Raw genomic sequence first — 13,623 nt, 5'->3', positions numbered from 1 at the left:
ATACATGGCATTGAGATAGAAAGTGTCCCTGGCACATTTTGCCCTAGAGTAGACTATAAACTTCTTAAAGGCAAGGACTACATTCAAATTCTGATTCCGTCAGGTACAAGGTTTGTGTTCTTGAGTGGGAGTATCTGATTCCCAGCATTCCCATCTGTAAGCCGGAAGAGACTGCCTAACACACAGGTAGGTTGTTGGAAGAAAATAAGTTCCTAGTATATAGTAGCATGGCACATAGTAGGACTCAGTGAATGTTCCTTTCACTTTTCTGAAATAATTTTTTCCCAAATTAAATTTAAATGAGTGTAGATGAGAATGAATATTTTTTGATACTAACGCATAAAGGATAAGAAATAAGCCTAGTATAATTTTTTGCCTTGTGAATTCCATCTCATTTGAAAGTGAGGTGGCACAGAGAATTCCAGCATACTAAGATTTCTAATTATTTGGTTCCCATTAGTAATCAGGCAAACCTTAAGGCAGGCAACTTGGCAAAATGTGTCACATTTCCTTTGCCCCAGCAATCTCACTCTACTAGGTTAACCTAAGGAAGTAACTGAGCATGAACAAAGAATGAATGAACAAGGATATTCACTGTAAGATTGTCTATAATATTAAAACATCAAAAACAACCTAAATCCTCATCTATAAGAGATGGGTAAAACACATTTTAGATTATCCATACAGCAAAATATTATGAAATCTTGAGAAATAACAATATAGCTTCATATTTATAGATGTATAGGATGCCCACAAAATCTTGTCGAGTGAAAAAAGCAAATTACAAAATAGTGTATATTAAACACTTTATTCCATTTTGGTCAAAAAGTGTGTATCTGTATGTACGTATGCATGGAAAAAAGTCTTGAAAAATACACACCAACATGCTTATATGTTTATCTACATGTGGTAGGATTATGAATGATTTTCTCTTTCTTCTTAATACCTTTGTGTTTTACTGTATTCTTTTACAATAAGTATGCACTATTCCTATAATCAAAAAATACTAAGGCTACTTTCATTTTGAAAAATTTTTAAAACTTAGTTGCAGAAAAATGCCAACTGATAACTCTGTACTAAAAAATTTATAAAAACCCCTCTATGTATCTTATCTCATTCATCCTCAGACAGAAGGGAGAAGTTTCATTATTGCTGTATGTAGCAGGGTTTCTCAACTCTGGCACTATTGACATTTTGGGCTGGATAATTCTTTGTCGTGGGACATTATCCGGTGCTTTGTAAGGTGTTTAGCAGCATCACTGACCTCTATTCACTAAATGCTAGTAACATACATCACTCCATCCCCACCAAGTTATCCAAAAATGTCTCCAGATATTGCCAGATGTAACCTAGCGGCTAAACTGCCCTGGTTGAAAATCAATGCTCTAAGGAAACTGGAGACCTGGTTTAAACCCCATGTTTGTTACTTACTAGTTGGGTGATTCAACTTCTCTGGGCTTCCATTTCCTCATGACTATGTTGTCTTTAAGATATCTTTGATCCTGAAACCTATAGTTTTATGGGTTTGCAGAAAATCAATGGATCCAAAGGGAAAGTGGTTGGTCCAGAGTTACGCAAAAAGCCAAAAGTACAGGCAGAAATGTAGCTAGGTCTCCCGACTACAATCATGCACTTATCCGTTCATTTGTGTGACAAATACTTACTGCGTGCCTACTATATCCCAGGCACTGTTATAGGCACTGGGAAACAGTAATAAACAAGAAAATGAGATCCTTGCTTTTATGGAGCTTACCTTCTATTGAGAGAAGCAAACGGTAATCATGTAGGGTAATAAAAAGGAGCATTTTAGATAAGTGACATTAAATAGGTAACATGGTAATGGATGGCCACTGGAATGGTGTTAAGGAAAGCAAGCAACATTAGATAAGGTGGCCTGGGAAGACCCCCAGAGGAGTTGATACTTGAACTAAGATCTGAAAGATAATAAGGACAGAGCCAAGCAAAATTCAGTGGGAAGAATGTCCTAGTCAGAGGGAATCAAAGTGCAAAAGCAGTGAGATGGAGAAGAGCCTGGAACTGTGTTAATGATATTTAATAGCAATCCGTACATGACAGAAGATTACAAAGGAAACAATGTCAACTTATATTATTAGTAACATGGAGAAAAGGTAAGTGGAAAAGTAATCTCTAATTTTTCCATAGTATCAGTAGAATGATTATAGTAGAAATTGAATCCAGAAAAAGCCTTCACATCATGCCCTTCCTCAATAATGCAATTGAAAAATTGTGTCTGGGGAAATTCTGGAAACAAATGTTCCCCAAAGTTCAGCAGCGCCTTCCTATCACCATTTAGTACTAGGAGGGGGGTGCCAAAAAGTGTCTACTGAATCGCTAAAGCAATAATTTGAGGGGATAATCTTTTTGGTGGTTGGTATGCTCAGGGGGAACGGGTCCAGCAGATTAAATGATAACTAGATTTAGTTGACAATTTGCTTTGAGTAAAATGTCGGGCTTGTAAATAATTTAAAAATAGCCTGTCATTCAATTGAAGCGTGTCCTTTAAGAAATTTTAATCGATGCAAAACACATTTCTCAAACACAAGCCTCTAACCCCTGTGAAACCAGCTATCGGTCTAAACAAAAAGCTGTAACACACGGTCAGGAGAGTGTGTGCAATGGTTATGAAGGACAGTGAATTGAGCTACAACCCCAGAATCCAATATATGACAATATCCTGCAACTGAGGAATTAGTTATTTTGACAATATGTAATGTGGAAACACACCACTTGTTCAGCTCTTTTTGCTCAAGGGCACAGAGAAGCTGAGGTTTCAATCCATTCATCAGAAACAATCAACATGCACATAAACTCTGCATTTTGGCTGCAAATGGGTTGTCTATTTGTTGTATTTGTCAAAAGCTCAGCATTACAGAGAAGGAAAGAGGGAAGGAAAGGTGGAGGGAGAGGGAAAACATAATAACTCTGAAATTAGGGTATATGGTCACCTTGAGAAGACAAACTCAAGGACAAAGAGGTATAGCACAGGATTTGGGGGTGGGGGAATCTCTCCTGACTCTCACGCTGTCAGTAAGCTAAGCTCAACTCCTTTCTACCTGGTCATCCATGTTGAAATGGGGAAAAATAGAGATTATTCCAAATGCGAGTGGAGCAGATAGCCACCTTTTCCAGGCCAGCTGCTTTCCCTGGGGACAGCAGGAAGCAAAGGCAGTGGCTGCGCCTCCTTTGTGCTCCTTCCCAGAGCTGCCCAAACCCGCACTGCTGGGTCACAGGGCCTGGTGGCCTTCTCTGACTCAGCTGTTCTTTTCCCGTAGAACTTTTTATCAAAGGAAACCAATCATTGTTCAAGCCACAGTGCCAAGGAGATGTAGCAGCAAAACCCCAAGGACAATAAAAAGTTCTGTTTCTTTAGACTGAAACTCCTGGAGAAGATTTTTTTTTTTTTTTTTTTTTTCCCTGCTTAGATCTGGAGGTCTTTGCTTTCTTCTTCTTTTTCTTTTTCTTCTTCTTTTTTTTTCCCAAATATTGAAATAGATTATGAAGACATCATCCCAGCATGGTAGCTCCAGTTTAGGAAAGAAACCAGCACAAGGACACCTCTAAGTGTTTCACGGAAGTTGGCTTGATGTTTGTTTTTAATGAATTGATAATCATTGATTATCAAAACATATATGTATTGATTTTATCCCTTAAATCGTAGATACTAAATAATCTGCAAAGCTGTTAATTCTGGATAGATTTAAAGATAATAGATAATAATGCATTATTCATAAATGTTGTACAGCAGGATATCCATTATACAACTGTTAATCTCCAGCAATATCATTTTCATATTCATCTGTTATGATTTTATTTAAACCAGACTGTCAAAATTTTTTGAAGTGTTGATTTTTAAAATCTGCCCTTATAAGACATCAGTTCCTCCTCTCAGTCTAATGCAGCCATGGAGACTGCATGAGGTTATAGCTTCCTTCCCTCTATGCCTGGCCCAATTTACACATAGCCACACTCACAAAGACATGTGTACATGCTGCTTAGCTGTGCCATTGACGTTGAATGGTTTCCAGCCTGTCTTTGTCCCAAGGTCCGCCAGAATTAAGCCCCACTTTTTGTCTTCACGGAGGACGTTTTCTTCATTGGTAAAAAGCTTATTTAAACTCCTTTAGCAGATATTGAACTAAATCTGCTCAGGCTGTAGCCTCCTGGGGCCTTTCACTCAGGGCTAAGTATAAATAAATACTCATATAGGACAGCCTTTGATGAAACATTAAAGATGTCTCTGGTTATACGGTTTCTAGATTCTCTATTTTCTCTATGAAAAATCCATGGTGGTAGAGAGAACCTTAGCCACAGGAAAGGGAATAGATTTCTAAATTGCTGCCTATGGACCCCCTGGGACTTAATGGCACAGGGCAAAGAAGCAGCTGATCTTGGCAAAGGAAGCAAGTTAAATAAAATTAGCCACTAAATCATCTCCCCTTAAAATACCAGCTGTCAACTCCCTCCAACATTTATGAATTTGGGGGCATGTTACTGTCATATTGTGTCTCACCCAGGACAAGTAGCATTGCCCCTTTCACTTGGGAAAGCGTCCCTAGTTCCCCACACAGAAGAGGCTAAAGCAAAGAGTTTGACTTTTTTCTTTCACCCCCCTTTCCCTGTCATATGTACAAGAAAGAACCCAGTCCAGGCCAACCAATATTTATTTGCTCTAATGATTGGAATTGTTGCTTGTTTTTAAAATACGCTCCCAGTCATCCCTTCAAAGACCGGGACTGCTGGTTCCTAGAGAAGATCATGCACGTGCCTTTTGGGAACTACCATCTGCTCAAAAAAGTGAATATGCTGACGGAGATGGAGGATGGATCTGGATGAGCAGAAATAAGACAAAGGTGGGAATCTTGCAGATCTGCGGGGGGGTACTGTATCCCTCTCCCATAGCTCACCAATGGGATCAGACCTCTGCAACTTCCAGAGAGAATCTGGTGGCACTTGGCAAGGACGCTGAAATTTCAAGGTAGAGCTTTCCATCCAGGTGAAAACGGGAGACCTGCAATAACAGCTAAAAAGCTAACCTTAGCCAGACACTGCACTAATTGCTTTATAAGTATTATCTCACTGAATGTTCAGAACAACTGTCAGCATGGATAATACTACAGCTGCATTTTAAAAACGAGCAAACTGAATAGTTAAGCAGTTGGCCACACTCCTGTCCTGGGAAGAAGCACCATATAGCCTTGTAAGCAGTATGAGGCACCCTCCCTCCACTCGACATGAGGGCGACCAGCAAACCACAGTCACCTCCTGGCCTCAATCATTCCTCCCCAAGCTGAAAGCATGTGCTTCCAGCTGCATAGAGATCCTTCCAGGCTTGTGCGAGTCCTTGAATCATTGCTAGGCAGGTCCTCTACGGAGAATCAGCTGGAATCACATGGGAATCACAAGGCTCACAAGGGAATCTTAGGAGAAAACACTGTGATGAATCTTACAAAGTCCTTCTCCTTACACCTTCACACACCTTTTTGAAACCAGAGGGAAGAACTTGAATGAGATCAAACACAGACTAGCTATTTTACTCTTAATTTCTACCTAACTACATCTTTTGGCTGGAGCCCAGGTGAAATTCCTATTACACTTTATAGGAACAAAACCATAAAACTTTTCTCTTATGTTTTTGTTGCTTCTAAAAACTAAAAAGAAATCTTACAAAGCAGAGTCCACAACAGGCACTTAAAGACCATACGTTGGCTCATTAAAATAGTAAATTTTTTGTTATCATTTATTTAAAAATACATGAAGCTTTTCCACTGTGCCTGGATAAGAACTCTGTATAATCCATAGAACACCACGATCTTTACCATTCCAAAAACATGCGAAATATCAGAATACAAACAGGCTAAATCCATACTCCACAAACCAATTAAAGGACCTGAAGGGGGTCCTTTAAGTTAAGGACTCCCTGAAGGGAGTGAGCCAGAAGAGCTGGTACAATTCAGGCTGGAAAAAAATCTACTTTTTTACTCAAGTATAATAAAAATTATAATGCTTTACTCTTTTTACTCTTGTAAAGAGCTTTCCAATGATATTATTTTGCTTGAGCTTCACAAGGCAACAAAGGGAGTTGTGGTCATCCACATTTCCAGATTTAGGCCGGCTAAGTGACTGTCCAAGGTCATAGTGAGAAGTGGAGGGAACTCAGGCTGTATATGGCCAATTATTTGACTAATCCAAGAACATGGAAGTCATCGGGATTTTTCTGCTTGAATTTTTATCACAAGAGCTGGTCGCTGACACAAATGAAAATACACACTCATAAGTGGCCTTTGCCCTCGACTCCATCTGGGCCCAGATGGAAGTTATGTGCACATATGTCTGCACTCCTCTGGCCACATCTCCAGTTACCCCATAGGAGGTGAAGATAGATAGGGGAGGACAGGCTGGTGAGAGAGCCTCAAGAAGGGCTCCTTGAAGAAAAGTAGGGAAGAGCACTGATAAAGCAGGGAGATTTCTCTCCACCTTCCCCTCCTGGAGTGGAGGGGTCTGTCTCTCCTCTAATGGTGCTTCTTTCCTCACTAAATTACCATGCTAGGCACGTGAAGACACCACAGAAGGGTTTTCCATAAATTCGAGTTTAAAGGGGATAATACTTTCTGTTAAATCATTAAATCATTCTTTACAAGACATCTTTACAATTTCAAGCCATTTTCCCAACTAGAGCTGCATTGTAAATTAATTATTGTGTTAGTAATTCATTGGTGACTCTTGTAAATATGTTTTACTCAAAACAAATACACACAACTATTCTCCAAATATTTGTTCACATATTTGAATCCATTAAAAAGTGCTTGTAATTTTAGGGGGAAAGTATTCTTGGTAATTTTGTTGCTTGCTTCATTTTATACTAGGAAGAGCCATGTTCGTCCTCTAGTTGGCATGTAGGATAATTTATCACAGCTACTTATTGGTACTGGCTAACATAATTGAGGATTTTTCACAAGTCAAGCAGGGTTGAGGAAGGGTAGTCAATAATCTAGTAAAAACCACCTTAATAATTTGGTTCATACATATACTAAAAAGAAAGATGAACCACTTTTTCATCCCTAATGGCTGAAAATATGAAAAGTAAAAATCTCATGTTAGATAAACTTACAACAAAAGCCACACATTTTATACCTAGTCATGCTCTTTCCAAAAAACATTTCACTTCACGTTTGTAAACAAATGCTTAGTTTTATAAAATGAATAATGTGTAATAAAGAGAATATACTTCAGCAAGATGACCCAACTAAGATGGGCAAGAAGTATAATCTGGGTAAAAATGTTCTCTGTATCAGTCATGTAAAAGTTTGCTGTGCTCAAATTCTATATAAATAACTTGAATTGGTTTTATATGCAATTTAAGCTTTTTCTAAATACACATACTTAATGCATAGCTGAAAATCACAAAGCATCAAAATATCCATGTAGAAGGAACAGGCTTTTGTAAAAAGTATATTTACATGTCTTACATCTGCAGAAACCACTTTCTCCAAACACAAACCTGGCATAACTGATTTGAAAAGTTCAAGCATACTCACGAAATGATGGGTGTATCTGAAATCTGAAATCAGGCCCGAGCCTCAGAACCTATGCTCTCTGGCTGCTATATCTCTGCAGAGAACAAGGTCACACATAGGCACAGGCATTTATGTGCCACCCTAGGTACACTCTCTGTGCACAGGCAGAGGCACATCAAAAGACAGCTAAAATCCAATGTTAAAATCACCCAAATGTCCATGAACAGAGAAACAAATTGTGCTATATGCATACCATGGAATACCAAGCAGAAATTACAGTGCGCGAGCTATTACTATTGTTTCAACATGAATGAATGTCACACCCATAGTGCTGGGCAAAAGCAGACAGACATGCAGAGAACCGTGTCTTGTTTCATTTCTGTATGGTTTTTTAAAAAGCAAAAATAATCTATGGTGTTGGAGGTCAAGGATAGTGGTAACCCTCGGGAGAGGAGGGCAGTGCAAGGAAGGGGCAATGAGGTGGCTTCTGGAGTCCTGATCATCTTCTATTTATTCATCTGTAGGCTGCTTACACAGTCAGAAAAGCTTACTTAAAAAGTAAAAATAAGAAGACAGCTAAGAAAGTGCCCCTCCAAACATAGCTGACCCAAGTGCTACACAGACTTATGCTCTCCATGCTCTCGGCAGTGGAGCAGAACACTTTGCATTTTTCAGAGACTTAAGGGAATAAGAACTCTCAATCACAAGAAAAGCCCTCATCTTCTCATACTATTGTGGTAAACAAGACGTTTTCACCCTAAAAGAAGGGGAAAGCCCATGGCCTTTGTGAGCCAAATATCCCCGAGTGTGTGCTTATTCAGCTTTGCTGTAACTCAGTCACGTAGAGCCAGGAATTCCTCAGAGGGTATGTCTGTGGCTCTAGTTAGATGACCTACTTGCCAAGTGTGTGGACATCCTCGCTCCCTAGAAGAGATTGTGTTGGCTTTTGAGAAAACAACCTGGTTGGGAAAGAGTGCATTCTGCAGACTGCCTCTGAGCATTATTCAGATTTGAGAGGATGTTGTAAAAGCAATATTACAGTTCTGCTGCCAGAATTAAGAAACGGAGCCTTTTCATTTGGTCTGAACTTTCCTCAGGAAATATACCAAAGCTAATGCATCCTGGCATGATTCCATTTGGGGAACATGGAGCTCTGCCTTTCTCACCCACGCTACTGCTCTTTTCAGAGTCCAGAACCTCCTCTGTAAGCAAGATAGGGAAGCTCACAAATGGGGAAACAAAGCCTAGTGCTGAAACTGGGGGTGGGGTGGGGGGTGGGCAAGCATCAGTATAAACATGGACACCCAGAAGAGGCAATCGACAAAACCCCGTCAATCAGCACAAACAGGTGGGAGAACCGAACATCATTCCGGACTCTGGCTCTGCTGTCTCTTTAAATCCTGCGTAAATTATCCTACCTTCCTGGGAAATGGGTATGGATTGCTTTCTCCAGGTGGAGGCAAGAAAGGCTGATGTCTATGAGGGAAGACAGGATTTTCCTGCCTCTCTGGGTATGTATCCATGCTGCCCCCACGAGAAACATCTTTATCAAGCCTGACATCATTCACCATGATCATAACCCTCTGGTTTCTGGCAAGAACACACTAGATATGTAATCTTTAGTTCTTCTAGCCCTATCACTTACTTACATTGTCATCTTCAGCTAATCATTTAACCTCTCTGGGCTGCAAATACTTTACCAACTGAATTTGCCCTTATCTTTCTTCAAATACTCAAAGGAGCAGGATAAAGGATGCATATATATTGCTTGGAACATTCACAAATTTAAGTGACTCTCTGAATGGGAAGGCCAGCCTTACTTGCTGTGCCCTCCCTTCCCATCTCCATGTGTAATCCCTGCCCAGCTCTACCAAGAGGATTGATGGTATTCTGCCTTCCACAAGATGTGGGGTGGGCATACACTTCTCTGAGCTAAGGAGAAGTTGGATCACTTTCAATATCCTTTTGTTTTGAATTAGTGGCCTCTACCTGCTACCCGAGCTCCTGACAGAGTTTTTGACATTCTGGTATTTTACCATTCCTTAACTTAAAGAGACTTAAAAAATTTCCAATTAGATAAATCTAGTTTTTGAGGAAGTGATAATTGTTAAATCATGATAAAGAGAAAATTTAACATGTATTTTATCATGTTTTGCAGGGGAAAAATTGTTGTAGCTGCTGACAACTTAGAAAGAGGAACTTACTTTACAACTAAAGTATTAGAGTTCAGAGAGGTCAATGAGAAATAAGTGAAAGCGTTGCTGAGATTATAATTTGAGCAAAAAGGAAAGTACAATTCAATTTCACCCCCCAAAGGGTGATTTTACATGCACGTTTTTTAGGGAACACAACCTGTAGATCACACTTTTCCAGCAATTTCCAGCAATCCCAACGCAGTATGGAGAAAATGAATGCTTCTCTTAGTCAAGCATGTAATCACGTTTCCAGGTGAGAGGCATGAAAATTGATTAAAGGTTTGGGAAATTGGCTCTATGCAGGAAGACTAATGGAACTGGCTTCATATATCCTTGAGAAGAAGAAAAGACTGGTAGAAGGGGGCTCTCAACCCTGTATATGAAGGAATGCACACAACCAGTGCTTCTAAGAAATAACTGACGGCAAAAGCAAGGCTGTCCAAGAACAGCCAGATATACTTTACCTACATTTGAACAGGTGTTTCAATCTTTGAGCTAGAGGGCTACTCAGAACCATCTCTAACAATATCAGAAGAGGCAATGGGTCCACCTGGATACTGAGCAAAGTTGTTATACCTAGCCTTGTTTCTGGGTGGGTTTGGTTAGCAGCAGAGAGAAGATCAGAAGAAGTCTGAGGACCTCTCATATCTGAAGGTTTAGGACCTTGAGTGACATTAAGCTCAATAAGATAGCAGTGATCTGATCAGAAAATAATAGCGACCCTCAACACAGCCTCCTCAGTCACCGTCCAGATGCTGTCATGGGTCTACATCATTTTCTCAAACCACAGGACTGCCCTGAACCTATCACCTCCATAAAATCAGTTGTTTAGTATGATTTTCCTATCTCTGTAAATGATGTCCCCTTTTCTTCAGTCATCCAGACGTGACATCGCAGAGTCGTTTGAGACTCACCTCTCTCTCTCCCTCCCTCCTCACTGCCGGTCTGCCAACAATGCCTATAGAGGCATCCCTCTGTCTTTCCCGTCTCACAACCATCCCTTCCTTTTCACTCCCAGGGCCAACATCCTACTTCAGGTGATCATTAGGACACATCAGTGAGAAAATTTTTGACTGTTCAATTCCTGTCTCCTAAATTCCAAACTCTTCCTCAGTGTTTCTCAAAGGGTGGCCCAAAGATCACCTCCAAAATTACCAAGGGATCTTATTAAAAATGCAAAATCCTAGCCCCCAGACTTGTATCTCAGAATATCTGGGCTTTGCTCTCAAGGGTCAGAATTTTTTTTTTAACATCTTTATTGGAGTATAATTGCTTTACAGTGTTGTGTTAGTTTCTACTGTATAACAAAGTGAATCAGCTATACGTATACACATATCCCTATATCCCCTCCCTCTTGCGTCTCCCTCCCACCTTCCCTATCCCACCCCTCTAGGTGGTCACAAAGCACGGAGCTGATCTTCCTGTGCTATGTGGCTGCTTCCCACTAGCCATCTATTTTACATTTGGTAGTGTATATATATCAGGGGGATGGAATTTTTAACAAGCTTTCGCCACATGCTACTGGTCTACCCTAAAGTTTTAGAAATCTTCCTCTACCCATTCAATCCACCTGCAGTTTTTTCATTCATCCATCGAACAACACATGCCACAAACAGTTCTTTTCACTGAGTCATGCCATACATTAAAAAGTTTTAAGTGTGTTCATCAATAGTACAAAGTATAAATAAAATGTGATATACTCATATAATGGATTAGTATACAGCAATCAAAAGAACCAACTACTGCTACACATAACAGGGATAAATCTCACAGGAAACAATGAGAAAAAGGAACTAGTCATAAAAGAATACATGCAGTATGATTCCATTTATGTGAAATTTAAGAGCAGAATACTCTATGGTGATAGACATGATAATAGTGACTGCTTCTGGGGGAGGGTATTGCTTGGATAGATGCACAAAGGGTACCTTCCGGAAAGCTGGAATTGTCCTATAGTGTAATCCAGGAGGTATTTATATGGTTGTATATGTGTGCATATGTGTGTTAAGTAAAAATTTGTTGAGGTTTGTGCACTTTTATATATGTAAGTTATTCCTCAATTAATATAATAAAAAGAAATAAATACAGTTACAGGCTTCTGAGAAAAAGAAACAGACAGGAAGGAAGGAAGGAAGGAAGGGAGGGAGGGAAGGAAGGAGGGAGGAGGGAGGGAGGGAGGTGGGGGGAGGAAAGAAGGAAAGAAAGAAAAAAGAAAATCTTTAATGATTCATTATTGTCCAAACTTCTTAATGTTTTGTAAGACCTTTCACAATATATCCATAACCTAATTTTTCAAATTAAAGTTCCACCACTTCCCTTACATAAAACTCTTCTCCATTCAGACTGACCTACTTGTGTTTGATTTTACTGAATAAAACTCACAGTATCTTACCTTCCTTATTTCCTCTTTCGGCCTCTTTTGCAATCACACCTCCCCCACCTAGAACGTTATTCTTTCTCCATCCAAATCTTAACCATACATGAAAATCTAATTCTGTTTCCTCATGATCCCTTTTCCTGATCACTTGTGGGTTGAACTGTGTCCCTCTAAAAGATATACTGAAGTCTTAACACGTGGTACCTGTGAATCACCTTCTTTGGAAATAGGGTCTTTGCAGATGTAATTAGTTAAGATGAGGTGACACTGGATTAGGGTGGAAACTAAATCCAGTAGCTAGTGTCCTTATAAGGAGGCCATGTAAAGATACAGAGACACACAGGGAGAAGAATACCACGTGAAAATGGACACGGAGATTGGAGTGTTGTACCGATCAGAAGCTAAGAAAGAGGCAAGCAAGGATTCTCTCCAAGAGCCTTTAGAAGGAAATCGGCACCACCTTGACTTTGGACTATAAAATGGTGAGAGAACAAATTTGTGTTGTTTTAAATCACCAGTTTATGATAATTTGTTATGGTAGCCCTAGAAAACGAATACACTACTCCTACCCATGATCACCCCATTTTATTCCTTGAGTCCTACAGCTCCTAAATTCTAAACAAATCATTTGGCCCTTTGGTAGCCAGCCTCCCACATAGCCCACAGGGATGTCCACCTCATAGTACTGATGCCCTTGTGTAGCTCCCTCCCTTTTTGATAGGACTGATGTATATTTCCAAGAGTATATTATGAAAATGATGCGTGGTTTCTGAGGCCAGGTTATGAAAGACATTGCTGCATCTGCCCTGCTCTCTTGGACCATTCACTCTGGGAGAAACAAGATGCCATGTCATTAGTACACTCAGGAAGCCCTATGGAGACATACACATGGTAACAACCCTCACAATCTCACCATTTATGAGAGTGAGCCAACTTGGAAACATATCCTCCAACCCCAGTCAAACCTTCGGATGCCTCTAGCCTGGCTGAGACCTTGACTTCAACATTATAAAAGTCTCTGAACCAAAACCACCTAGATAATCCACTCCTGAGTTCCAAACCCACAGAAACTATATGAGATAAGAAATACCTACTGTTTTAGGTCACTAGGTGATGGGGTAATTTTATCAGCAACAATAGATAAATAATACAACTCCTATTATCATAAACTAGCTCAATCTCTTAACTCTTTTGGGGAAGGCCTTTACTCCTCCTAGATTGCAAACTCCTTGATATCAGGCATCATTTCTTGTATTTCTTTGCATCCTCAACCATGCCCAATAATTATACACATAGATATAGATACATACATAAATATACATTATATATACATATAGAGATATATAGATATAGGTAACTATAGATATCTCACATCATATATATGTAAATATGTGTGTATATGTATATGTGTATATTTCATACACCCACACACACACACGTGCTCAATAAACGTGTGCATAGTTAATGAATAAAAGAGCACAGTGTATCCCATTAGATAAGCTTTCAAAATATTGCA

At 39.7% G+C, this 13,623-nt stretch overlaps 1 long non-coding RNA gene across 1 annotated transcript in view; it reads right to left on the bottom strand.

Moving 5' to 3' along the window:
• The window catches only part of LOC111171771 (uncharacterized), a 152,157-nt gene that overhangs the window by 57,994 nt on the left and 80,540 nt on the right, over positions 1-13,623 (bottom strand). The window lies entirely within an intron of this gene.

This window comes from Delphinapterus leucas, chromosome 8 (assembly GCF_059928025.1).
Source record: "Delphinapterus leucas isolate spDelLeu-1000000601 "Yukka" chromosome 8, BTC_Dleu_Yukka2, whole genome shotgun sequence".
Taxonomy (NCBI): Eukaryota; Metazoa; Chordata; class Mammalia; order Artiodactyla; family Monodontidae; genus Delphinapterus; species Delphinapterus leucas.
The sequence above is the reverse complement of the archived record's forward strand: the minus strand, read 5'-3'. Positions and strand labels throughout refer to the sequence as shown.